The sequence below is a fragment of the Amborella trichopoda genome, chromosome 10 (genome assembly GCF_054954075.1).
Source record: "Amborella trichopoda isolate Santa Cruz 75 chromosome 10, AtrichopodaSantaCruz75HAP2 v2.0, whole genome shotgun sequence".
Lineage (NCBI taxonomy): Eukaryota > Viridiplantae > Streptophyta > Magnoliopsida > Amborellales > Amborellaceae > Amborella > Amborella trichopoda.
In genome coordinates, this window is record NC_142345.1 from 15,031,860 (window position 1) to 15,059,151 (window position 27,292).

General features: G+C 42.9%; 1 long non-coding RNA gene across 1 annotated transcript in view; it reads left to right on the top strand.

Moving 5' to 3' along the window:
• Window positions 1-11,631: 11,631 nt before the first annotated feature.
• Window positions 11,632-27,292, top strand: part of LOC148780062 (uncharacterized) — an 83,330-nt gene continuing 67,669 nt past the window's right edge. The window contains exon 1 of the long non-coding RNA XR_016043324.1: window positions 11,632-12,479. This is a non-coding gene — a long non-coding RNA (uncharacterized LOC148780062). The remainder of the gene's footprint in view (window positions 12,480-27,292) is intronic.

Genomic DNA, 27,292 nt, shown 5'->3' on the forward strand with positions numbered 1-27,292 from the left:
TTTGCGTTAGTGGAAACTATTTTGAAATTCTTCTTAGATTGAAAGTTATACCTCGTTTTATGAAAGTATGTCACTGTGGGCAGTGTTGATAAAATTCAGAATTATCACTTTGTTTGACAAAAATATTTTAACCACCAAATGGAATCAAAATGCTTTAAAATTAGCTTTTTTAAAATGATATACGTCTTGGCTTTAAACTTTAATTTTGGAACCATTGCAATTTATTTTACGGTTCAAGAGTGGTAGTGATATGAAGCAGGGTATGTCGCTGTCCTTGTGCACCACAGGGTGCAGCTAGTAAGCCCTCACTTCTTTGAACCTTTAAGAGGCCACATGGGGTCCAATTGGTTTCAAACCACCCCCATTTGAAAGATACAGTTGTCTAGTATAAAATTTGCTTCGGAACCGTCTTTAAATTCCAAATGAATTGAAAGTTATGACCCAATATTTGATCGGATATTACTGTTGGAAATTTTAGAAAAGGTGACATCGACATTGAGACTTTGTGACCTTGATAACATATGATACTGAAACTATTACTCTGTGACACTGATGAAGATTTTCTTTGATATTATTATTGTTGTCATGCGTTGCTGATACCCTCACCCTGTGATTGTGATACTGCGATTCTGTTATGTGAGTTATGCATGTTATGACCGCTACGCAATGAGTCCTCCATTGGTAGTGGACACTGTATTTTCTGTTATACTGATGCTGTTATGCACACTATGACCGCTACGCAATGGGTCCTCCTTTAGTAGTGGATATTCTGTTTCTCTTATATGAACTTTGTTATATGTGATTCTGCCCACTACGAATGGGTCCTCCATTGGTAGTAGATATTATGTTTTACCGGCAAATTTTGATTCTGCCCCGACTCTAATTATAGGAATGGAGTCAGGAGATAACTGTAAATAATAGGGTGGGTCACGCCACCCAAATTGTTATGGGGCACTATGCATGGGGTCCTCCAATGGTGGTGTAACAACCTCTCGCCTGAAGGCGCAAGGTGAGGGCCATGTCTTGCAAGGCCTCTCAACCTATCAAAACCCTGAAGCGCACTGGGGATAGGTGTGTCAGTGAGGATATTACGAAGTGGAACCTCCACTTGTCATTATCCTCCCTCCTGAATGAGGGTACAAGTCCTAAGTTTTAAGATTAGTTTAGCCTGATCGATGTGGCTTCTACTTCAAGAGTAACTTGATCTGTTCTGCTTGTTTGATTCTGTATTATGTGAGAACATCTGATTATAACTGTAATATGCACAAAGGTTGATGTCATCTCAAGAACAAGTAATGCACGATTAATTAAGTCATGTCCTCTTTATATAGCATTCATATGTACTTTAATATGTGACTACACTCTAAGACAAATGGGATTTTTGATGAAGCATGGGCATGTTATTACGCATATACTGATAGTAAACAATGCAAAGGTAGTGATTTACTTACTGGGCTTAGTGCTCACTCTACTTATTTCATCTGCTCCCCTGTCATCAAGTTCTGAAGGTAGTGTTTGGGACGTCTCCTTCTCTCACCCTTAGTTGGTGATATCCTGATCGGAGATCGATCTTAGAAAATACCTGGGCTCCTTAGAGTTGATCAAAGAGGTCGTCAATTTTGGGCAGAGGGTACTTATTCTTCACCGTCACTTGGTTCAACTGTCTGTAGTTAATACACAACCTCAGGGACCCATCCTTCTTTTTCATAAACAGGACTGGTGCACCCTAGGGTGATACGTTGGATCGAATGAACCCCTTATTCAACAATTCCTGCAGCTGCTCTTTTAATTCCCTCAACTCTGCTGGAGCAATTCTATACGGGGCTTTGGAGATGGGAGTGCCTGGGGCCACATCCATCTCAAAGTCAATTTCTCTTACTGGAGGCAAGGATGACAACTCTTTGGGGAATACCTCAGGGTACTCTTTTACCACTGGTATTCCTTCTAGCTAGGACAGAATACCCCTATTCTTTATAACATAGGCCAGATACCCTACACATCTCTTAGCCAGGAGGTGAGAGGCTCAGAGGGCAGAGATAAAATGCAAAAGGGAAGTATCTTTAATGCCCTCAAAGTGTAATTCTATTTGATTTGAAAGTTTAAAGGTCACTGTCATTTCATGACAGTCGATAGTGGCACAGTGCGTAAACAACCAATCCATGCCCAGGATGACATCAAAGTCTTGAATATCTAGGTGAATTAGATCTATTGGTAGATCACAACCATCAATTGAAACCTTACACTGCTTATACACTCTATCTGACTCTATAGAGCCTCCCATTGGTGTGCATACTACCAGCGTGTAGTTAATGTGTGCAGGGACAACATTCAAATGACAAGCAAAATGGGGTGCAACAAATGAGTGAGAAGATCCAGGGTCAATTAAGGCTTTAGCTTTAGCATCACAAATTGAGAGTGTACCTCAGATGATTGAGGTGGATGCCTTAGCCTCTTGTTTTATTAGGACGAACACTCATTCTTAAGTCTTTGGGCGATCCTCAGTCTTCATCATTGGGCAGTCCTTAGCCCAGTGACCCAGCTTGCCGCATCTTAGGCACATATTCTTCTTCCGGTAACAATATTTGGCAGAGTGGTTGCCTTTCCCATAGTGAGTACAAACCAAGCGTCGATCATTGCTCGTGCCGCCTAGGGATTCTTCTAGGTTCTCTGGTTCAGCTGATATGGCCTCCTTCTCACTTCTCTTCTTGGAACTTGCTGGGGTGTTTTCCCAAGCCTCCCCGATAACGTAGCCTTCATTCTTCCCTCCTTCCTCGATCGGTGGTCCTCACAGTGTCTTTCGATCTTTAGGGTGAAGTCTACCGTCGGGGCGTATGACTTTAGGTTGGCTAAGATCACTCTTCTCCTTATATCCGACTGTAGGCCCCTTTCAAACATGCCCGTCTTCCGCACCTCGAAATTTACAATATGGGACGCATACCTAGAGAGCTCTACGAACCTGACGGTATATTGCTCCACAATCAAGTTCCCCTGTTGGAGCTCTATAAATTCTACTTCTTTCCTGTCCCTGACTGAGTCTGGAAAGTATTTCTCATTAAAGGCGGCCAAACTTCTCCCAAGTGGGTTATGTTCCTAACTCCCTCTAGGTTTGCTTTACCAAATTCCATCAGTGTTCTGCTTCTCCTTTTAGCATGAATGTCCCAAGTCTAACTTTCTGCTCATCTGAGTAGTGCAACACTTCCAAAATCTTCTCTATCTGCGTCTTCCATCTTTCGGCCTTCTCAGTACCTCCTTGCCCCAAAAACGTTGGGGGATCCAGTCTTCTAAACCTCTCAATCAAGATACTATCAACCTGCTCTGGGATAGAGGTAGACTGAGCTGGCATCGACTATTTCATCATTTGAGTCATGGCCTCCAGAGTCTTATATAATTCACCGAGTGCTTCAGTGTTCTCATCACTGGAACTTGCGTTGTGGGTACGAGCTCTTGGCATCTTCAACCTAACCATAGAAGCACCTAGTCACATGGACTCTCTTAAACTCCCTAAGCTAAAGACTCTATCATGGCTACTTTGATACCATAATTGTCATGATTCCCGTCTACCTAACCTTCTCAACAAAATGCGACCAGGAGCGGGTTCGTGGTCTCAATGTAGCATTTATCACCCAGATGAGGGTAAATTTAACGCCTCAATATGGTAATCAACAAACCAAGGAAATAAACACTAATATAAATTAAAACTTAACAAAGCCCATTCCTGAGAAGGATATTACATTGTATTATAGTTCAAAAGGCGATACAATCAAGTTCAAGGCTCCAGGGCCCATAATTAAAAAATCCCTAAGAAACAATCTAAGCAGGGTTGAGGGCCCAAAACCTACAAGATTCTCGAGCTTCTTCAAAAAGTAGTCGCTTTAGTCTTCAGGTGCAGCCCACACCTCCAACTGATAACCTGCTGCTTTTAATCTACAGGAAGAAAAATATAGTGGAATGAGCTTTGAAGCTCAGTAGCAGATCTAGTGTTATGCATAGATATTAAAGGAATAGTGTCATTAATCATCATTTATAATAGTGTAGTAGTCAAGTATATTGGTTATCAAATCAATGCAACCGATATAACAGAATATCTAATATAAAAATGCATCCAGCATAAGCAACACCAAGCAGGCAGTACCAAAGAAATCATAGTTTCAATATATGCATCTCATACTCACTCCCTAACTCACCTACTCCTACTAGTAGAAGCCCTATCCATCAAGCTAAGAACATCCCATTGCTTAGGGCTTCCACCATCCTATAGGAGGGAGGGTGATGACAAGCGGGGCAATCCGCTTCGTAATACCCTCAACTCACGCATCCGATCCACAGCAGGCATTAGGGTTTCGACAGGCCATCACCTGGCAAGGCTTCAAATTAGATCTCATATCTCATATCATGAATCATAGGGAGCGACCCTTCTTTCTCCCCTAACCTGCTCTTGTCATTGTGCAAGCTAGGGAATACGTCGGCATCACTATCTCGGTGAACTTAGCTCCACTACCGATAGGTTCGGGTCCCAGAGCGTGGCGGCCAATGTTCTCATCATTAAGTCCAGTATCTACTACCAACGGGCTCAAGTTCTAATAAGTAGTGGTGAGCATAATAATGCAGTATCCATTACCAATGGTCTCAGGTCCCAATGCGTAGTGGTTAGCATACTCATTAAACCATATCACAACAGTATGGAAGTCATCACTAGGCATTCTTCTCGTGATTATAGTATGACATTAACACATGAGCATCATTCCTGGTGTTTTGACAATCATCATGAAGCTTTCATCATCTGTCATTATTGTGCCATCTACTTTTCACATAGCATCTTGTTAAGTAGCATGACTTGCATCATCTCGTAGTATTCACATGACAATTATCATATAGCATTCATATTCATTATTCATTCATTAAGCCTTATTGCTTCAATAAATAGCTAAATGAGAGAGTTAGATGCTTCATTTCTTGAGAAGGTCAATCCTGACACCTGAGATTGAGGTGCGATCTTAAACAAGCAATAGTGATGAGTAATGATATAGTCATACGTTTTCAAACATTAATCAAGATTCATAAGAGATTTCAAAAATCCTAAAATATACAACATTTCATTCATTCACAAGCCTTTACAACGGTGGCAATTTGGGGCATTTAGGTGTCATTTACCTGGCCAAAATTGCTCCCCAAAGAGGGTCACAGTTGCAGGAAATTCATAGCAATCGTGATAATACCCTATCTCACATCAAGGGTTATATCTCTTAATTTTCATGATATTATAACATGGTGCAAGAAACAAGCTTTAACTAAACATGCATATCATTTGTTTGTGGCAGATTTGGGCCTGTCCGAAATAGGCGTCGTTTGACTAGTGAAAAGTGCCTGGCTACCACCTCAATGTTGCTGGAAATTCTGAGGGTCATCGTCGTGTTACATGCTCATGAATTGACTCAAATCTCATTGAATAAGCTAGCGAGTGTGGCACAAAAAAAACAAAAGCTCTATGATTCTCTTAAAATTTACAATTTATTCTCTATTCATTCTTTCCCTTGACAATATTCCATTAAGTTTCAATTAGGCCTAAAAACATAGCACTAAACCTACTTACCTTGTTCACAGCGCTTCCACCCTTGCACGCAGCTCATCCGCCGCCTTCAGCATACCCCATGACAGCTTCACACAATTGCCTTTGCTCCAGAGGCCTCCCATGGTGATGGCGTAGTGCTCGAGGGGAAAATGGAGCAGGAAAGGGAAAAATGGGATGGGCCGGGAGTGCAATTTGAAGACGCAGTGGAACGTGAGGGTTGGTGAGAGTTGGTGAAGCCCACTGTGGCTGACGTCGCGGAAGGTGGGGAAGAAAACTATAGCGGGCGTCAGTCGCGTGACGCGTCTCTAACAAAAGCGGTGCGGCGCTGACCCTGTCGGCCATCGTTCAATGCTTAGCACTCGCGACGATAGCCTCCTCCTCGTGTGGAGATACTTTGCCTTCCACGCGGCGATAGCCTTTCGCCTTCTGCATGGCAATAGCCTTCAGCCATTCGCACAGCGATAGCTAACCTCTCTCTTGCTTCTCTCTGCCGCATCCTTAATCCAGGCAGTGAAAAGTCTAATTGCTCAGCCGGCTATACCCCTCTTTCTCGCACAACGGTATTCTACTTTGCACGCGATATTAGCCGTTTCTTTTTGCGGCAAGTCTCCTTCGTGCATGCGCGGCGTCTCTCCTACCATGCAGCCGATGCTCACCTTTTTTTCCTCATTGTCAGGCGTGCACTTCTACCTCTTAAGGCTCCCTTCTCTCCACTATTTCGAGAGGTCAGGCTCAATTGAATCCTATCACTTACACCCTCTTCCTACCCTAGGTGGGCCGTGGCCCATTAGATGGTGTGAGATAAAGAGAGAATGCCTTAGAGAGAGAAGCTTTCTAACTGGGGCGTGCCCCTTATGAAGAGAGAGTAGAGAGAGGAGAGAGATGAGAGATGTATAGAGATTTAGAGGAGAGGGGACCTCTATTTAAACTTTTTCTATTGGCTAGGGTTTTCTTAGGGTTAGCCATCCTTAGTGAGATTAAATCTAGAGCATTGATCATAGAAGACTTGTAGGTTGAGAGATATGAGTCATCCATTCTTTAGATTAACCATCAAGATACAAAGGAAGGTGCTAGGACTTTATCCTCCAATTTCCTAAACCTAATCCCATCAATTATTTAATATAGAAAATAATCTCATACTTTCTTATTTCATGAATAGCCTTTCTTATTCATTCCATCTTTGAATAATCAAAGCTTCTTAAAACACAAAAACTTCCAAAATCATATATCTTGATTTACAAGCCAATTCTTGGCTTGAACAAAATTAAAAGGAGGTTATGTCTTGAGTAGGGCATGCCACCCTAGGTGGCTTCATGTGGGCCCCAGTTAATTGTCCCATGTGTTTTATATTAAGGTGGGCCTATGTCCCATGGTGGATCCCAAGTGTTTAAAAATATATAAAATTAATAATTTGATTTTTAAATATTTAGAAATACGCTTTTATTTTCTTTTGAAAATCAAAACACTGAAAATTGATTTTCTCTTATTTTATAAGACCAAATGGTAGAAATAAAATAAACAATTTTATTTTCTTTTAAATACCAAAACACTGAAAATTGATTTTCTCTTATTTTATAAGACCATATGGTAAAAATAAAATAAACAAAGATTCATAAATATTAAAATAATCAATCTAAAAATCATGTAATATCAAAATAATTAAAATTAAATAATTTTGATGGGAATCAAATCCATCAAGGTGTAGGAATTAATATATTTCTGGAGCACTCTACCTTCAACTATGGACTATGATCAACACCAGCTTTCTCAAACTGACCCAGCGGTCCACAATATGTTGTAGAGGTTCGTGATTAGGCCACTAAAGTCAGCCAATAGAAAAGGGGACACAATCCCAGTCTATGAACTACATGTTCTCCCCAAGAGACGAATCCATTGTCACCCAGACCACAACCACAACTCAATGGTACATAGGGGTATTCTCACCCACATGTAAAAGCTTTATCCAGAAAGGTGGTTTTCTTGATACATCTATCATAAGTACATGTTGTATGATGGTTTAGGGATTAATCTTTGGCCCAGTCTCTAAAAGCCAACCATCACACACATGGATCACACAGTCCCTCGGTTCACTCATTCGGACAATTCTGACCTTATCAAGGGGATAACCCACAAAACCCTCATCGATTTAGTTCTATGGCTGGGTACCATGAGCTTTCCAAATCGATTGGCCTAATACGTCAAGCCAAGTCTGAGTACTGGCAAATAACATTTGCTTAGTATAGTCCACAAAGGATCATACTCCCACTATGTTTATGTTCCACTTTACCTGAGATTGATTACATGCTCTCATAAGGTCTTTAATGGCCACAACAACCCAACAAGAAGGGGTAGTAGAACTTGGTTTACAGCAAGGTTTACTAGCTTTTAATGATGGCACCATAGTTGAGCCGCAAAATGTGGCCGTATAGAGCCGCCTCGCTATCCGCATGGGCTACTCTAAATGGGGGAATCAGAACAACTGAAGGAGGCACCACTCAAGAGGAGGAAGCTTCCTCCTTGTCTTTAGCCCTCCATATCCTCATAAGCATCGTTCTCGCTCGACGAGTCTTCCTCTGAAGAAGCTTCCTTCTCGTCTTCAGCCCTCCATATCTTCATTAGCATAAAAAATTCTCAGTATGCTGATGACACTTTATTGTTCCTTAAGGGATCCTTTGAACAGGTAAGTATCTTTGGTTATTTCTAAAATGCTATCAGTTCATTTTAGGTGCAAAAAGTTATATATTTAAGACTAGTTTTATGTGAATTTATGTTCCTATCACTGTGACTACAGAATGGGCTGCTTGGATGGGGTGTACAACATAGGAAATCCCTATCAAGTATTTGGAGTTGTTGTTAACAGAAAAAACGCACACCCCTCTCTGCTTGGGCTCCACTAACAGAGTGGTTCACTTTCAATCTTGACTCGTGGATGATCAAATACCTCTCACTTGGGGTTAGGATTACTCTTATGAAAGCTACTCTTTCTAATATGCAATTTATTTTTTTCTCTTGTCAAAGCTCTCAGAAGAGTGATCCTTAAACTTGAAAAACTTATGACGAATTTTTTGTGGAGTGGTAAACCAGAAAAAAATAAGTTTCATCTTGTGAATTGGATTGAGATATGCCTTTCTAAGAGAAATGGTGGATTTCGGATAAGAAGACTTAAATTCTTCAGCGAGACACTCATAGTTCAGTGGTGGTGGAGGCTAACAACATGAAGAATGCATCTCTGGAAAAGAGTTCTCATATGTAAGTATGGTTTTGGACTCTACTGGTGTCCTTATCAGAGTTCATAGTAGTGGAGTCAATGATTTGGAAGGACATCCAACGATTAAAAATTTTATTCTTGGCACATAGCAGAATGTTGGTAGGAAGTGGCTCCAACATAAAGTTTTGGCTCACCAAATGGATTGGTGATCATCGTCCCCTGAAGACTGCATATTTTGAGATATATCAATAAGAATAAAACAAACAAGCCTTAGTGAGTGATATGGTGAGGGGTGAGGGACTTGGGATTACTTGGAATGTTCCTTTCAAATATAGAAGAATTCCCCAAAGTGTAGCCCAAATATATGTAGGCCTGTGACAAGCCTTATGCAGGCATTTCTATTGTCCAAACATGGATGACATAATCATTTGGGAACTTATACTAGGGGGTTCATAATCAGTGAAATCACTTTATGCACTCCTATGTCAAGACAGTTGTATTCCCTTCAGGACTGCAACCGCTAAGGTATGGGATTTTAAGTTAACCCATAGGGTCAAGGCTTTCCTTTGGTTGCTGAGTAGGGACCACACCCTTTCAGTTGAACAATTGCAAAAAAGAGGCATGATACTAGCTAACGTATGCAGTTTGTGTAAAGCAGTACCTGAGGCTATGATCATCTTTTTCTACATTATAAAATGTTTACCATTATTTGGGATTGGCTCGTTCAGAAAACTCGTTATAACCGGATCATGCTGGAGACCATGCACCAATTGTTTTTATAAATTTCAATCCTTTCCTTTCTCTAAGCTGGGTTTGGTCCTAATGAAAATATTGGTTGGAGTATTGTTGTGACATTTATGGAAAGAAAGGAATGCTAGGTGTTTGACAACAAGTCCAAAAATGTCATCTTCTAAAATCTCAAGTCCTTCGAGATACAATCTTTTGGGTACATGCACCTCCTTTGTTCAAGAACATCACGAAAGAACTCTTTGAGATCACTTTCCATCAACTTCTCTGCCTTTGTAAACATAGAGTTGGGAAATCTACATTGTGGAAACCCCCTCATCACTCTTGGATTAAATTGAATTTTGATGGGAGTATTATTCTAGATGGGCACATCACAGGCTAGGTTATGGGGCAATTCTCAAGAATCATTCAGGTCAAGTTTTAGGGAGCTTGAGAGAGACTCTCTCATGTAGTTATAGAAGGCGATTCTTTGAGTGTTATCAAGTGGTGCAACGTTCTTTCTTCTGTTCTTCAGCGCTTGCAGAAAACTTGACTTAATCCTTTTTTCGCTTGAGGGCGGAGTGTCGTCTTCATTCATGTGAACAGGGAGTGAAATTCCTTAGCTCAATCTTTAGTTAAGGTGGTCACAACCCATATCTCGGCCCAATCCTCTTAATTTATCTTCCTTTCTTGCCTCCTTTTCTTTCTTCTTCCTGCCTTTTATATTTATTTATTATCTACTTTCCTTTTTTTTTCTTTGTTCTATTGAGGTACTCTTAGCTTCTTTGTAATATTTTATTAATATATAAAGCTTACTCAACCGTTTTTTTTTTTAAAAAAAACTTTAAAAAGACAAAGGAAAGATTCAAAAGGATATGGATAGAAGTAGAGAGAAAAGATATAGAAACTTATGGTGGCCCTTAATAGAGAAAAATGAGAGAACATGAGGGGTAGAAATCGTTAGTGAGAGAAAGGTTGGAGGGGCGTATCGAATTTCAAGATTTGTGGCGGGCAAGTGGGTGAGAGGCCGAGAGTATTCTATGCCTTATCCTCCACACCCACACAAGCAGGTGAAAACAAATGAGAAAGAGTCGAGAAATATGTTTTCGTCTATGTCCACGCCTCCCGCTTATCATGTTTCTCAATATCTCTACCATAGTCCATTGGTCGTATTTTATTTAAAAGAGCACTGATGATGATGCTTTTTACTTTTGAGTTTCTTTTAGATGTGAAATGGAGTTTTGATTCTACTTGATCACTATGCTTTCCTAGAAGGACCTGGTTTCTATGTGGTCAATCCCGCATATGTAAAAATGTCGGCCTCTTAATTAATCTATTTTTGAGATGGATTTTAGACTTAATTTATAATGACATGTAATCTCTAACATGGAGATCATGAATATGAAAAAATAGATAAATATAAGAACTAGAAATAATAATTCTAATAAGAAAACATTTGGATCGTTAATTTCTATTGTTTTTAAATGGAACACCTACTTGCATCCATCTTTAAGATAGATGCTTTACACTATCTGAACCGCATAGGTAGAAACGAGGTCCAACCTGCATGAAACAATTTTTCTTCCTAAAAATGCCCATCTCTCTCTCTCATGTTTCCCATTCTTTGTCCCAGCTCATTTTAACCAAATTCACTTTCTTAACCTTCTACGTTGAGTTCCTTTTGAACGCGAAAACAGAGCTCTTTAAACTTCTTTTATTTTTGAAGGTGAAAAAGGGCAACGCTTTTGACTCCTACTGCATCACATGCTCTTTTAGAAGGAAAACGTTTATATAAGGGAGACGCCCTAAACAATTGAAGTAAGGCGCACTTCAAAAATTTACTAAAAGAAGTTGTTTCGATACTCAAAAATTGTTAAATTGATCATTTCGATACCCAAATGTATAGAAATGAAAAAACATGGATTTCAAATATTGAAAATAATGCATCTTGTAATATATTTTTGGACCGTCAATTTTCAAAGTGTTCAAAAATTTGTTTGATATACACTGTTTTTTAAACTTTAAATTATATAATTAGAGATAAAAATAAATTTTCAAGTCACCACAAAAGTTTCTATTATTGAAACAACTCTTTCAATACCGTTTGAAAGTGCGCCTTACGTTTTTTTTTTTAGTTTAGAGCATCGGCCTTGTACAAAAGAACGCACATCTCTCTCTCCAAAAGTTGGATTTAATTAAAGGAAGATACTGCGTACGGTGTTTAAGGGAAAGGCTATATCCCATCAAACATCACTTTTAGTTGAGCGTACCATTGGCGAGAAATACTTCTTCGCCACAATTTGTTATTGAGAAAGAACTATGGGCACCTTCATTACACAAATAAATAGTACATGTATTTGTTCACTTTTCCATTCCCATCTAAGTGTAAAATTATAGTAAGATATGAATACTGTTTTAGATTAATTATCCCATTTTGCATTGTAACTCTATAAGTCGAGGGTTACACATTTTACTATTACATAAATACATATTTCTCGCATGCTATCAGGTTTGGCGGTTCCTGCAAAACCACCTTTCTAAAACCGGGTATCTGAATACCGCTAGAAATACCTCCTTGCTAATTTGATAACCACCTACTCTCAAAACTACCAGTTGAAACCACACCCAAAAACCGCCATTTTGAAACCACACCCAAAACTGCCATTTAAAAAACCACAGATCTGATCCCAAAAGTACCATTTGTATCCAGATCCCAAAACCGCCATCCGAAACCTCCGTGAAAAGAGGCCCTAACCCTTCTCTCCACTACACAACGGGTGTTGTCTCTCTTGTGAACCAGAGCAAGGAGTCATTGTGGGCTCTGAGATCTCCATCAAAGCAGCAGAAATCAAAACCCGAGAAACATCTCTCTCCGGCATTCCTGTCTCAAGGGAAGATTCATCACCATTGGATCCCAAGGTGTTCATCATTTGTTCGTCAGTCGTGGCACCAGTCGCCATTGCCATTGCGTTCCAGGTACTCTATTTCGCCATCAGTTACCTTTCCATCCATGTTTGCTCAGAGGGTGTTTTCTAGGGCAGAGAACCTAACTCAATATTTCCTCAAAAGGAACAGGCCACTCGTCCAACACCAGTTTGTACTTCTTTTTAATGCAAAAGTTTCAAAAGTGAGAGGGACTACCTTGGTCACTAGGGACTATATTATTTTCATCTTATTGCATTTCACTTGCGGTTTATATCAATCATGTTTTATATTAGTTTATCCATAATGGAAAAGTCGGCATGTTACACTCATTGGAGATACCTCTGCTTTTTGCGTTTCTTTTATGAAAAATGTGATTAATGGAAAATGACTCTTAGGATATATAGATGGAACTGAACAGAAACCACATGATCTAGAAAAACTAGGTGAATGGGGGGTAAAAACTGCTAGGATTATAGCAAGGATGAGGGCTCTATAAAAAGTAATATTGGGATCAATTTAAGTACATTTCAGAATACTAGAGATTCATGGGTCTTTCTAAAAGAAATCTATCATCAAACTAACTGGGCAAGGAAGTATCAGTTAATACAGGGAGTTCGTTCACTCCTTCAAGGGGACCAGTCCATCCAAGACTTTTATTCTTCTATGAAGTGCTTTGGGATGCCCTAGCCCTTATGGAGCTTAAAATTACTAATAGGTGTTGTACGTCATTTTTGACATACCTTCACTCCCCAAACAAAATAAAAAAAGAGCCAATAACGACTGGGTCACAGTGGTACACAGAACACCGTCGGACCAAGTTAATGCCTAAAAACTAAGCCTCAAACAAGATAGCCCGAGCAGAATAACCACTGTGCTAAGAGGGGACGTGATAACTGTAGCTCCGGAATCATGCCAAACCGTCTTCATCACGCTCATTTCATCTAGAAACCCCCAAGGACCAAATTCGGGCTCGGTCGGGCCTCTTCAGAAGGCGTTAAGCCTGAGCTTCCGCAAAATAGAGCAGGGGTACACTACCGCCATGTGGCCCCACTGGACCAGTCACCGGCCATGGAGACTATCGCCTCTCATTCAGTGACCTAACGAGTCTCCTCCCATGGGTAGCAGCTGAGACAAGTCCCAACGCCAGCAAGGTCTCGATGTTCCCGTCATCCTGACATACAACACAAACCTTAGTGAGGCTCGCAGCTTGAGGCTCAGAGCTAGCCCTCCTCAAAAGGAAAGAAAGGACCTAAGGCCATGAAGACCAGAGTTTTCCGGGAAAAAGAACATCTCGACCTTCACACAGAACAACCTGAGATTTGCACATCGGATCAACGCAAGGCCGAAGTCAACAGAACCGCATTGCAAAGGGTTTCACACTAATACAATAGCAGCATTCGATTAAAGGTCAAAGAAGCACAGATCTCGAGGTTGCAGAAAAAGGCAAAGATCCCCCAATCGTCAGAATCCCTTTTCGAGTGATCTTTCGAAAACCCGAAATATTATAAATACAAGCCGAAACAAGCCAAACTTGATGCAAAACAACTGTCAAGAACTCTTCTCTGATCTGCAATCAAAGCAAAAATTGCAAAACCATCACAGATCAATCAACATTGGTGATCGAAAAGTTCACAAATTTGGCCAGATTTTCATCCCTCGAAAGAGTATACCACAACACGATCAGAAGACATCAAAATAATCATAGACAAACACACTCCAAGAATGTGATGACAAATCATTTGAACCACCATCACAAGCACCCGAAAGAGCTTCCAAAATCTAGCAATGACGGCAGCCCTCTCAGGAAGGGAATTTCATCATTAGCATAAAAGCTTTTAGAGGCATTATAGTCATTGTATCCAATTTCGGGATTTTATTTCAATTTCTTTTAATTGTATTTAAGCTTGATTTTTGAATATCTACCCCGTTTGGTGAGATCTCTATATAAACAGGCTTAGGTCAATTATAAAAGGGGGATTACCATTCATTAAAAAAAGATGCATTATGCTTGCTTTCGCTTATCTTTTTGCTTCTAACCCTAAAACCCATTGAGAAGAGAGAGAAAAATACCCTTGAGTGTGTGGGTTCGCACCCTCTGTTTCCCAATCTACTTTACTCGTAAATACTTTCTCTCTTCTTCAACGCGTAATCCCACTCCTGCTTCAAATCACACGAACCTAAATAAACCAAAGGGGTCCAACCGTCACGCATCGGCGCTAGTTCCTCCTCAAGTAGTCGAACCGAGTTGAGAAGCATATCCGCCCTCTCGCTTGACTACTTGGGAAGAATCTTCCTGAGCCTGCAGTAGGGAGAGTTTAACTCTTTGGTCACCAGCCCTCCGGCTGGAGAACACCACTAGAGGAAGTCATCACAAAGGAGAAGAGTCAAACACAAATTGCAACCTTAATATGAGAGGGGAGAAAGAAATCATTTAAAGTCTAAAGAGAGTTCGTGTCCAAACCACGCTGGCAGACGACCAGAGAGATTTCGTAGCTGATCTAAAAGGATGAACCACCCGGATGTGTCCCCCAAATCCCCACACGATGAGGTTAGTGCCAAAACGTCCCCGTTGTAAAAATATCTCTCTTTGTTGGTAGCCTATCCGCACATTAGAAGAGCATGCGTGCCCGCACCATTAGAGGCGTCGTGCGCGCGAGCCCTCCGCGGTTGTTTGAGAGAGGATTTTTTCCTCGTCGCCCTGGGCAAGGACATCAAAAGGAAATCAGGCCCCAACCAACTGGCGACTCCACTAGGGACACGCCACCTTGTAGTTGGCTCGGGCTGTTTTCAGACAAAAATCTTTCTCTCTTCCCTTTTTAAATTTGCCATGGATTTGCACTTCTCTCATCTCCAAATCGGGGATTTCCTCATGCCCATACCTATGACCCTCTCTTCTGTAAGCAGATCAACTAATTATGTCCTACCTTTCTCATGCTCAAGAGGGCCGACTAGCCCCACCATCCTAGTCCAACTTAGGAAAACTTGGGGGGCAAGCACACATGTTCCTCCTCCCTCCTCTATCGGTATCCACAGAAGACCTGTTGAGGCCAACTTTGTGGGTGGTGTCGTATCCACCCCCTCACATACCACCGACTGGTGCCTCACTAGTCATAAACTTAAGCGCGGGTCCTCTGCCATCGCTCCCTTCCACTCGGCAAGTCCTAACAAGGCTGCCATCTCTACAAGTGAAGAATCGATTTTATTCATTGCAAGGTGCAGAAGAGCCGGAGGTGAATGACGTTGTTCAGTACCACGTCATCGAAGTACAGGAGGACGAGCTTGACCTACCTGACACGCAATCCTTAGTTGGACACGAACAAATCAAAGAAAGATGGCCTCAAAGTCATCATGCACCCATTCGAGTTGAACGATGGCCCTAAGGCCTTCAGGTGCCGAACTTAGCGACACCACGCACCCAAGGTCGTCCGAAACCAGTACTCATGCGGGCTGCATGACAGTCCCAAGCTCAGATAGGACAAGCTCAGCCCCTGTTGCTTGGAATCCCAGAATGAGGCACAAAAGGCCCAGGGTCACCCTTCCCGTCGAAGCGCCTAGCCCCGACAAGCAAGTGGAGGTAATGGCAGTAAACCAGGATGGGGAAGAGCTAGAAAATCAAATGAAGCGAGTTGAAAGTCTGTTAACCTACATTTACGATAAACTCAAGAGACTCGAAGACGCCCACGCTACGGCGTCTTCTCACTAGGGAGTGAATTCCCAGTGTGGAGCCCAACATGAAGAAAGAGAGGTCACAACTGCGTCCTGCAGGCCAGACCTCGACACGATTTGACCCACTCGCTTCCTTTGAGGATCAGCATAACGTAGCCTCTCAAGCCACGTCGTTGATGATTACTCAAGAAGACATTCAGAAAATGATCAATAAAAGCATTCAAGGCCTGCAGAAGTCCAAGGCGTCGGAAAATCCTCAATACAAGAAGCCTTACCCTCCTTTTCTTGATCAAATTCCTTTCCCTGCCAAGTATCAAAAAGGCAAATTGCCAACCTTCAACGGCATGGGTTCACCCCGACAACATGTGCCTCATTTCATGTCTATGTTCCAAGAGTCGCGCTCAAACACCAGGCTACTCCTCTGGCAATTGGTCGAAACCTTAGATGGACCCTCGTTCAAATGGTATTCACGTCTCTCGCCGAATTCAATCCACTCTTGGGAGGAAATGGAGCAACTTTTCTACAAAAATTTCTATGAAGCGGAGCTGGAGGTCCAAACTATAGAGCGCCTTGCTACGATGCAGGAACCGGACGAACCGGTGGGAAAATACATCCAAAGATGGCATGACCTCACCATGTGCTTGAGCAATCCTATGAGTGAAATTGAAGCAGTGCAAACGTGTATAAGGAATATGAAACATGAGATTTCTTTACACGTCGAAGCTTCTAACCCTACAAGTTTCTCCGACATGATTACTAAGGAAGCCAAGATTGAAAGCCTGCTAAAGCATCATGGAGGAGATTGAAACCAAGGTTCAGGTGCTGATCATACTCGTAAAGCTGGAAGCAATCGGTCTAACTCCCACCTTAATCAACAAAAAACTCTGATAAGCCCGGCTGTCACGACCACTCCTCTCAATCTTAAGCCCAATCAATGCCACCCCACTACCAACTCTAAACACTTCTCGAGGGCTGCCGTCCAAGAACCACCTAGAGTCGTAGCGACAAAAATAGAATTACAATAACGTGCTCTCGCCACAAAACTACCTTTGAGCTGCGGAGTTCGCACGCAGACTGAACCAAGAATATAGCTTCAATAATCCCGACCCTTCTAAAAATGCTAATTGAACAGGATATGGTGGTCGTTGCTGCCATCAAGAAGCCAGAACAAGCAGAGCTTGTCGATCATGCCAAATACTGCACCTATCATCGGATGTTAGGCCATCAAGTACAAGATTGTATTCAGCTAAAGGACCACATCGAAGCCTTGATTCGTAACGGATAAATTGACCTGGAAAGTCTAAAAAAAGCTTTCAAGACTTCTGAGGTTACAGTCCAAGAAGAGTCAGCTAATGAGGCCTTCGTGGCAGAGCTATCTCCCAGCTAGTCTCTTGTCCTCTTCAACCTAATGTCCCAACACGAAATGATAGTGCCTCGTATACCCAAGAAACAGAAGTTGACCACAAAAGAAGGCTAAAACTCCTGGTTTCGGTATCACCAATTGCGAGGACATGACCTATCTCGCTGCCGTAGATTCCGGTCCATCGTGGAAAGCCCAGATAGTTTTGACCGATGCGCAAACCCCTCCTCAGAGGGAATTCCAAGAAAACCAGATCTCCCAATAGGAAACGTCTAACCCTACTCAGCGCTCAGTCCCTGACACTCCGGAGGCATCCACTTCTCACACCCCTACCAAAGCACCCACACCATGGGAAACATTTCATGATCAAGGAAAGGTCGGAGGCTTTGGAAAAGAGACCGGTCGACAAAAGAGCGCACCATCAAAACCCCGACCTCAAGGGTCTAGTCTACACAAAAGGGAGGGGAAAACCAAAAATACTGCATCGTTTCAGCCCTAGAGTTCCAGACTTCCTTGATACCCTACCAGAATAGGGCTCGCTCCTCTTTTCCCCACTCTGTATCTCCCAAGGTAAGTTATCTTTGCTGAAGGACGTCAATCCATCACAACTAGAGCCATCCGGTCCCCGTTCTATATGAGCCGGGAGTGAAGACCCATGGCTTTAATGGTCTCAAAGGAAAGACCCCAACAATGCCTCTTCACATCAAAAAAAGAAGAAGAGGAATTCAGAGACGAAGGCTAGAGAAAGCGAACCCTCAAACGGTAGCAGAAGCACTACAAAGGGATTCGGCAGGTCTCAAGAAGCCCACAAAAAAAAGGGCAAAAAAGAGAGAATATAGGAGAGGGAATGAAGAGCTTCCACGACTTCAAAAACGGTCGAGAGACTCTTCGATATTCGCCTTCAAATCCCCTACACGCTGGAGCATGGCTTGTTATTCGTCCTTGGCACGAGAGATATCTTGGATCGCTGAGTCGAGCGAATCAGCAGCTGCCGCTGTCTTAAAGTTCATATTTTCCAATTAGTGTGTTTGCCGATGAACCGCATCCCACCTCAAATCATGTTGGGATTTTTAAATAGCCTCACTGGTCTGCAATTCCCCTATCTCTGCCCTCACAGTTTGGATCGAGTTGGAGAGATCTATGTTTTCCTCCGTGAGATGATCTTGGCCAGAGACAAGTCGAGCTGGCGATTGTTCATTCTTCTGCATGAGACCTCATTGGCTGGCCAAAATCTTCTCCAAGGTGGCCAAGCGTTCCCTGAAAGACGCTTGTATTGCGATTTCACACAGAAGAGCTTTGACTCCCCAGTCCATGAGACTTTGCAACAGCTTATCAAGCTCATCAAAAGACCCCTTGTCGAACCACACTTACCTTAAACCGACCGCACAAGCCTTGAAGGCCTCCATCCTTTCCTTGAGGTTTGAAAGCGAACACACCTTTATCTATTGAAGACCCGAGCGCAACATCCACCTCGCCATGAGCGCTTTAGAATTCAGAGGTGATGGCATAGGACCAGAGAAGCCAATCACATCGAGAGGAGGCATGTCAAGAGAAAAACTCCTAATAATGAGAGTTGTGGAAGTTCTCAGGCCAGCACTAAGCTCGATTGGAGGATCTTCTACATGCACCTTAGGGATGGGCAAAGCCGAAGCCTGTGCCGCCTATGATCCCGGAGGAGGAACCCCTAAAACAATTGTCTCTTCCTGAGCTACCTCTAAGATAGCTAGGGCAGGCAGCACGGGAGACATGACACGGCTACTAACTGCAGGCATTACTTCCGCCTCAACCTTCGAAGGCGGGTCTCTCGAACTATGCCTCGGACCAAACAATGATAGACTCGACCTTGTAGGCGGACCCTCAATCATTTGTGATGCTATCACCGTCGTCGCAACCAGCATAGTGGGAGGTGAGGTCGAGGCTATACGAGTTCCTGACCGTACATGTTTGTTATAGGGTGGCACTGAAGACACTGTAGGCAATCAGTCGCTCTTACTCGATTGGGTCTCTCCTCCATGTTCCAGGAATGGACCTCGATGTTCCTACCCCTTTTCGCTTTCTCCCTCTTCCCTCATCTTCTCTCCCTCTAAGCGGAACGCCCCTTGGCTCAATAGCAGCAGGGACCCTCAGGTCACAACTACGCTTGCTGGCCGACTCAAAACGAGATCTGCCCCCAGTTTGAGCAGCTGGGTGTGGGACAACCCTTCCCTCACGAACTAAGGTCATACCCCCTCTACCTTGCCCAAAAATGGTGCTGAGGTCGTCAAATTTGTCTTCCCCCTCAGTGATAGAAGTTTCATCCCATCCTCATCCCTTCTTAACAAGCAAGGCAAGCCCTTTCCAATTCGCAGAATAATGGTCCAAATTAAAAACATGAGGAAAAAGAGGGGGAATAAAGCACCTCCTAGCCGTACCATCGCACTTATAGTTGCCAAAGATCTTCCTTGGATGGCCTACATGCCAATATGCGTGATTGGCAGGATCTCACCATTGCCGATAACTCTCAGTCATATGGCCTATGCGGGCATAATGGGGAATCACAAACCTACTCCACCAGGGAAGTTGAAGACAACTTTTCCAAGCCATCCGCATGTCAAGGTCAGTCTAGGTCTCACGACTTGCTCTTGGGGCCCTATGGTCATGAAGCGCCCCCTTTCTTCGGTACTTCTTCTCAAAAGAAATCATGGCACAGAACACTTGATCCAGGCCGTGCTGATGCGTAAAATGATGAGGGAAATAAGCCTCTAATTTCATATCTTCTACTCCTTAATACGAAAGAATGCATCCCCGTACGCTTACGAGGTACATACCCTATTTTGTACTGGTGGTAGCTCCATCAAGTAAGCCACTAAAACCGTTAATAAAAACGGTGTCAGAAGGGCCACCAACAGGAAAAGGATTCCCACGGATGAAGAAAGACAGATCGTGTCACGACCTTGGATTGAGCTAACAGCCCAGTAAGCAGATCTACACCCTTGCATTCCAACTCTATAAACAGTAATAACAGTTAACTATGCTCACTAATATACAAATATATCAAAAAAAATGTTTCCTCTATTATGTCCTTTAATACTCCCACAATATAGGGATAAACACAATTCAATTGTAGGGAACATGCAGTGCGTAAATCAAACCTGTATATGAAATATGTTGCCCGAGATCGCCCTGCATGTTGAGGCTTCCAATCCACCCTCCATGTCAGAGCTCATCTCTAAAGGAGTTCGTATAGAAGGTCTTTCCAACCACCATGGTGGATCTCGTCAGCAGTCCTCGAGCTCGGGAAACAACTGAGGCAATAGCAGTACTCGCTCCAACAATCGGGGCAACCCGTAAAAAGCAGTGATTAGTGCGACTGTCACCATAACCGATACTAAGAAAGCCGCTCCTCAAACCTTGGACCTCTCCAAGGCTCAAACACCTCAGGCTGAAGGCAAACAACAGTAGTCTTATAACAGGATCCCGCCTCCTAAGAATATAAATTGAAATGACTACTGGATCCATAACCAAAACAAGGTGTACCCCTTCGAGAAGGTGTGGGTTCCTGGGTTGCTTTGATTACTACTAGAGCAAAACATGATCCAGCTACTAGAGGTCAACACCCCATAACAAGTTGGACAAGAGACACCCGAGAGGTACTGTGGATATCATAGGAGAGTAGTCCCCCTCATTCAAGACTACTATACGCTCAAAGACATTATCAAAGCCCTTATTAACAAGGGCCAGATAAAGCTTTAAGAGTTGAAGAAAGCATTCAGGGCAACTGAGGAGTCCCACATAGTGACAATCCAAGATGATGATGAAGCACCCGCTGTCCTCCGTGCACTATTCTCCATAATGCTCGAAGAAAGTGACATCACACCAAAGCTGACAAGGCAACCCAAGTTCCTGCCTCCAAGAACTGAGAACCTCTGGTGTCCGTATCATTTGATATGAAGCCATGCCTTGAGTGAATGCATTGGCTTCCACGAGCTCTTGCATCAGTGCCAAGAAGTTCGTGGTAACCCAGAAAGACATCCTCAAGTCCCTGCTCCACTAGTGCAAGAAGGCCTCCTGAAACAAGCCCAGCAAAGTGTGACTACCTCACGCTTTTGTTCGATGTTGACCCTTTCATTGCCTGGTTCAGCTAGGAACCAGAAATCATTTCTCACACTGAGACCCTCCTAGAAGCTGAAATGTCAGGATCATGGGTCTTTGCACTCAAGATTGATGAGAAACATCCTGAATCCCCTGACGAAGAGCTACAAGAGGCCTTGAAATAGTGGGAAGTAGGTGGTCAGACCACAACTGACGAGCTTGAAGAGATAAAATTAGGAGATGAAGCTAACCCAAGGCCAACTCTCATCTAGGCCAAAATGTCCTAAGAGGAGAAAGAAAGTTACATTTCCCCCTTCCGAGCAAATCGAGATGTCTTCTTCTGACATTATCATGAGATGCCCCGTCTAGACTGGTTAGGTGCCTCGATCTCGCCATCCGGGTCTTTTGATTGTCGGGCGGCGTGCATCTTGGGTTTCGAGGGAAGACCTAGGACATTTTTGAGATCGCTTTCTCGAGAACCTCGTCCGAGAACGGGGGCAGGTGTTACCAACCGGTGAGAGAGGAATTTAACGTTGGTTCATGACTTACTCGGGCTGGCACTTGTGGATGCCTTTTTAGATTATGAAGAAAGCCCCCTAGTAATAAAATTAGTTTGGAATCGCCTCCCTTGACTTCTATTCTTCTATTTTCTGCAATCGCACACATATGGCAAATGTTATAAGACAGGTGGGTCAGACCTCACCCTTTTCCTCTTTGGTGAACGTACACAAGCGTACACATTCGAAAGAAGAAGAGAAGAATAAGAGAAGAAAGATGAGAGAGAGGAGAATTCGATTAAGTGGGACGATCAGAGCAGTGACTAAGCTGGTGAATAACTAGTCTGACATGGTAGCAAAACCGGCTCGGTAACTCTGACCGGCTCATAGGATTACTATTAGACGTCATTACCTATACCGACTAGCTAGGCATGATGGTTAGTCTGTAGTACTAATAAAGCGGGCCAAGTAATTCTGGCACAATAACATGACAGCTATACGACAGGACTACCATGAGAGGCTAACCTCAATCCCTCTTAATCGAATGAAGGTGTTAAGGAAAGAATAAGAAATGAAATAAGAGAAGAAGGGAACAAAAGGAAGGAGGGGGAAGAAAGGGAGAGAAAAGTGTGACAGACGAGAGAATAAAGGAGAGAGAGGAGGAGAAAGACATAGTGGGCACAAGGCATTGTCAACTGTGTTAAAAGGAAGAGAGAAAACGCAATCGATGCTAGGCTTTGCTGACTGTGTCAAAAGAAGAGAGAGAAAACACAATCGGTGTCAGGCTCGACCGACTATGCTAAATAGAGAAGGGAAAGGAGATGTAGTTTACGCTAGGCTTCATCGACTGTGTCAAAGGAGAAGAAAGGAGAGAAACCCAGCCGATGCTACGCTTGCGCCGGTTGTGAGGAAGAGAAAAAAGAGAGAGAAATCAAGCCGGCTTTGGGCTTGCGACGGTTGTGATAGAAGAAAGAGAAAGAGAAATTCAGCTGATGTTAGGCTTCATCGATTGTGGCAGAAGAGAAAGAGAGAGAGAAATCGAACCGACGTTAGGCTTTGCTGACTGTGACAGAAGAGAAAGAGAAAACGAAATTGAGCCGACGCTAGGCTTCTCCGACTGTGACAAAAGAGAAAGAGAGAGAAATCGAGCCAGCGCTAGGCTTCACCGACTATGAAAGAAGAGAAAGAGAGAGAGAAATCAAGTTGGCGCTAGGCTTCGCCGACTGTGATAGAAGAGAAAGAGAGAGAAATCCATCGGGCACTAGGCTTCATCGACGGTATTAGACGAAGAACAGAAGGAGATAGAGATGAGAAAAAGAGAGAGAAAGAGATAAAGACGAGAAGACGAGAGAGATAGAGACGAGAAGAAGAGAGAAAGAGATAAAAATGAGAAGAAGAGAGAGAAAGAGATAGATAGATATGAAAAAAAAGAGGGAGAAAGAGATAAAGATGAGAAGAAGAGGGAGAAAGAGATGGAGACAAGAAGAAGAGGGAGAAAGAGGGGAGGAGAGAAAGTGAGGAGAGAGAAAGAGGAGAGGAGAGAAGCAGGGAGGATAGAGAAAGAGGGGAGGAGAGAGAGGGAGGGGAGGAGAGAGAGGGAGGGGAGGAGAGAGCAGAGGAGAGAAAAAGAGGGGAGGAGAGAGAAAATTACCTTCTCAAATGGTATTGGCCCTTTTCTTCTCTCTCCTTTCTCTCTCTCTCCAAGATGTACCCACAAGCTTAAGAAAAATTCAGAATTTATTGATTGATCCTAGAAAAATGAATCTGATATTTGTATAATGAGGCATTGCCTGTTTATATAGAATTGGGCTAAAAACATGGGTGCACGCCCAAATATTACCTAGAATTGAAGATAATTACAATTTAATTGAATTAAAAGAAATTCTAAAAATAAGTGCAAAAGGACTGTTTTGCCCGTACCTATCAATGTGTGGAATTTCAGAACAGTCCTTGCTGTTGCCTGAGAACTTGCATGATCTTCCTTGACTGATCCGGGGTTGTTTTAATGCCCGTTTGGTGGAAAGAATATTTTTTTCTTTTAGGGCTCAGTATGGCGACCAACGTTGAGCAATAAATCATGTTTTTGAACCATGATCATGAGACTTGAATTTTGAATGAATCTTGAAAACTTTGGATCGATTGTGTACTCATTCCTTGATGTTTCTTTGTGATTTCTTTATTGAATCACACTGAGCATGCCGTCAAGATCACGTCGCAAAAAATGTAGCTTGATTTCGTGTCCGAATGAAGATTTTGTCGTCTTGAGGTTTTTTACCATAATCTTGAAATCAGCTTTGATGCCTTCGTGTGTGAAATCTAACCGTTCATCATACACGAGGTTCAGATCAGAGATAACCTCGGACCTCATGCACATAATGCAATTGGTTTCATGCCGATCGGGTATGCGAGCGTCTTGATCTGGCTGCTGGAATGAGGTGTGCTGCTGCTGAATTTTTTGCAACTTCCTTCACGGATCAGAAACTTCCATCTAGTTTTTCTCCCTGCTCGAGCATCGTCACTTGGCGTATCACATATCGAATTGCTCATCTTGATGAGACGATCACGCTCACCAAATTTTGGAGCAATCGGACTTGGAACGAGTGAGATATAAGCCCCAAAAGTGACTTCCCATGACTGTAAAAACATCCAGCTTTAATGGTGTTTTTGTGCAAGATGGCCACATGGGAATAATGTGTGGCCTTCCCCATTTTGGTATTTTTCCCATAACTTTGTCTTGGAGTGCCCGATTTAGCCGAAAATTGACCCATAGGGGTTTTCGACTGTGACGAATCTAATGGCGATGGTCCCACAACTATTTGATGCCCCAAAAGTATGACTGTAGTTCTAAGGTCTATAAGTGTTGATGCACCAAAACTTGGTAGGTGGTCTTTTTAAGTGTTGATGAAGATCTTGACTAACTCTGGGGTAATTTTGAGACTATCAAAGTTTCCACTATTTTGTAGGGTTTATTGACCTGCTTCCTATCAGGACCAAGGTATTAAAAAATGCATTCAAATAGCTTGCCTTACCGAATGTTGTGCTTCAAGAGAAGTGAGAAGGACAACATTAAAAAAATTTCCTTCGGCTTTTACTTCTTTTCTTCCTAGCCACAAGACCACATGAACACCGAGGAGATTCACGTAATGGTATAACTAGGATGCTCAGACATAGGGATGCATTGTTTGCGAGTCCGTTCGTGGAGACTTTAGGGGGAGAAGAGACCTTTTTGAGGGATCTTGTCGAAGTCCTCACCCTCGTGTGAACTGTTGGTGATTTGAAGCTGAGGATTTTGTACGGACCTCGCCAGTTAGAATCAGGCCCGTCTTGCAATTGAGTGCCATGTCGAAGGGCAATGTTCCCATTTGGTTTGGGTTCGTTTGTTTTCTTTGGTCCACGTTATTTTTTGCTACACCATATTTGCTTTTGACAGTAAGAATACCACTATAGGTCTTGTCTACCGAGTCTAGTCGGGGGCAGTTTTGTTAGCAGGGCCCGAAGGTTTGTGCATGTCGGCTAGGCGAGCTGAAATCCGGCAGGTTCACCCTAGCTTGGTTAGTTTCTTGCCTTTGTAATGTTTATTTGAGTGTGTTTGTGACCTCGTGGGAATAATGTTCATGCTCATGAGACTTCTCTTGCTGTCGTGGAGAATATTATGTCTTTTGAGTCCTTTGCAACTGGACTCAGGCTGTCGAAATCTTTTCCTTAGAGCTCGTATTTTTGGAGTCCTGACATTGTGACACCAGAGATTTTATTCTTTTTGAGTGAGAGCTGAAGTCGCATGTTGAGACGAGTGCGGCATCAACCTGTTTATTGATCCAAGCGTCTTTTGTGGATTTTTGCTTGAACTTGGGAACCGGCACCGTAGAGATGGTTTTCGCCAACATTTTTTTATTTTGGGGCTCTTGTACCCATGACGTTTCAGCCATGTCAACCCTTATTCTTCCATTTTTACTCACGATGCCTTTTTGGGTTTTCACCTTGTCTGATGTTTATTCATGGAACTCTTTTACTCATGGTTTCATGACCATGCCCATCCGTCATTTTTACTCATAGCGTTCACTTGTTAAGGTAAACACCATGCCCATTATTTCATCTTTTTTTTTTGTGAAGGTGTGTTTAAGGTCATGTGCAAAATAGTTTAACATCATGTGACCAGGACATGTATTATGGTTTAAGGTCATACAACTGGACCGTGGTGGTGATGGATGACACTCTATGGAGGCCATGGGGTGAGTATGGTGGTCGTTTGACTCACTTGGGGAAATGCCATGAGGCTACCTATGATAGATGGATGATGTATGAAATGCGAGTGAGAAATAGTCATGATCCACTAGCTTAGGATGAGTATAGATGGTGGGATGGTTTGTCATTGTGTGAGGGCGTGTGAGACTCACTTGGGAATGATGTAGAATGTTGATGGGAAAGAACTCACTGAGGAGGCAGGAAAGGTGGTGCACGCACACGTTGGTTTAGGGAAGACGTGTGTGAAGATGCACGTAAAGGGTGTGTGTGCATATGTGGGGGCGAGTTTTAAAGTCATTCCTCCGGGACCTATGCAAAACAGTTTAATGTCATGCGGCTAGGTCATGCACTATGATTTTAAGTTTAGACAGCTGGACCATGCTTATGTAGTTTAAAGTCATACATCTAGGACCATGCAATTTAAGATCATGCAACTAGACCTCCGCTACAGTTTTAGGTCATATAGTTTCGACCTTGGTCGTGCGGTCAGGACCTGTACTATGGTTTAGGGTCATACAGCTTGGACTGTGCAATTTAAGGTCAAGAAGCTAGACCTTTGCTACAGTTTATGGTCGTGTAGTTTGGACCATGCAGTTAAGGTCGTGCAGCTGGACCTCTGCTACAGTTTATGGTCAAATAGTTTGGACCATGCAGTTTTAGGGTCGTGCAACTAGATCAGGACTATGCAGTTTAGGGTCGTGTAGCGCGGACCAGAGCTGTACAGTTTAAGGTCGTGCAGCACGGATCAGAGTAGTGTAGTTTAAGGTCATGCAGCACAGACCAAAGCTGTGCAGTTTAAGGTCATGCAGTGTGGACTAACGCTGTACAGTTTAAGGTTGTGCAGCACAGACCAAATCTATGCAGTTTAAGGTCGTGCAGTGCGGACCAAAGCTGTACAATTTAAGGTCGTGCAGTGTGGACCAAAGCTGTGCAGTTTAAGGTCGTACAACGTGGACTAAAGCTGTGCAGTTTATGGTCATGCAGCGCCGACCAAAGCTATGCGGTTTAAGGTCATGCAACGTGGTCCA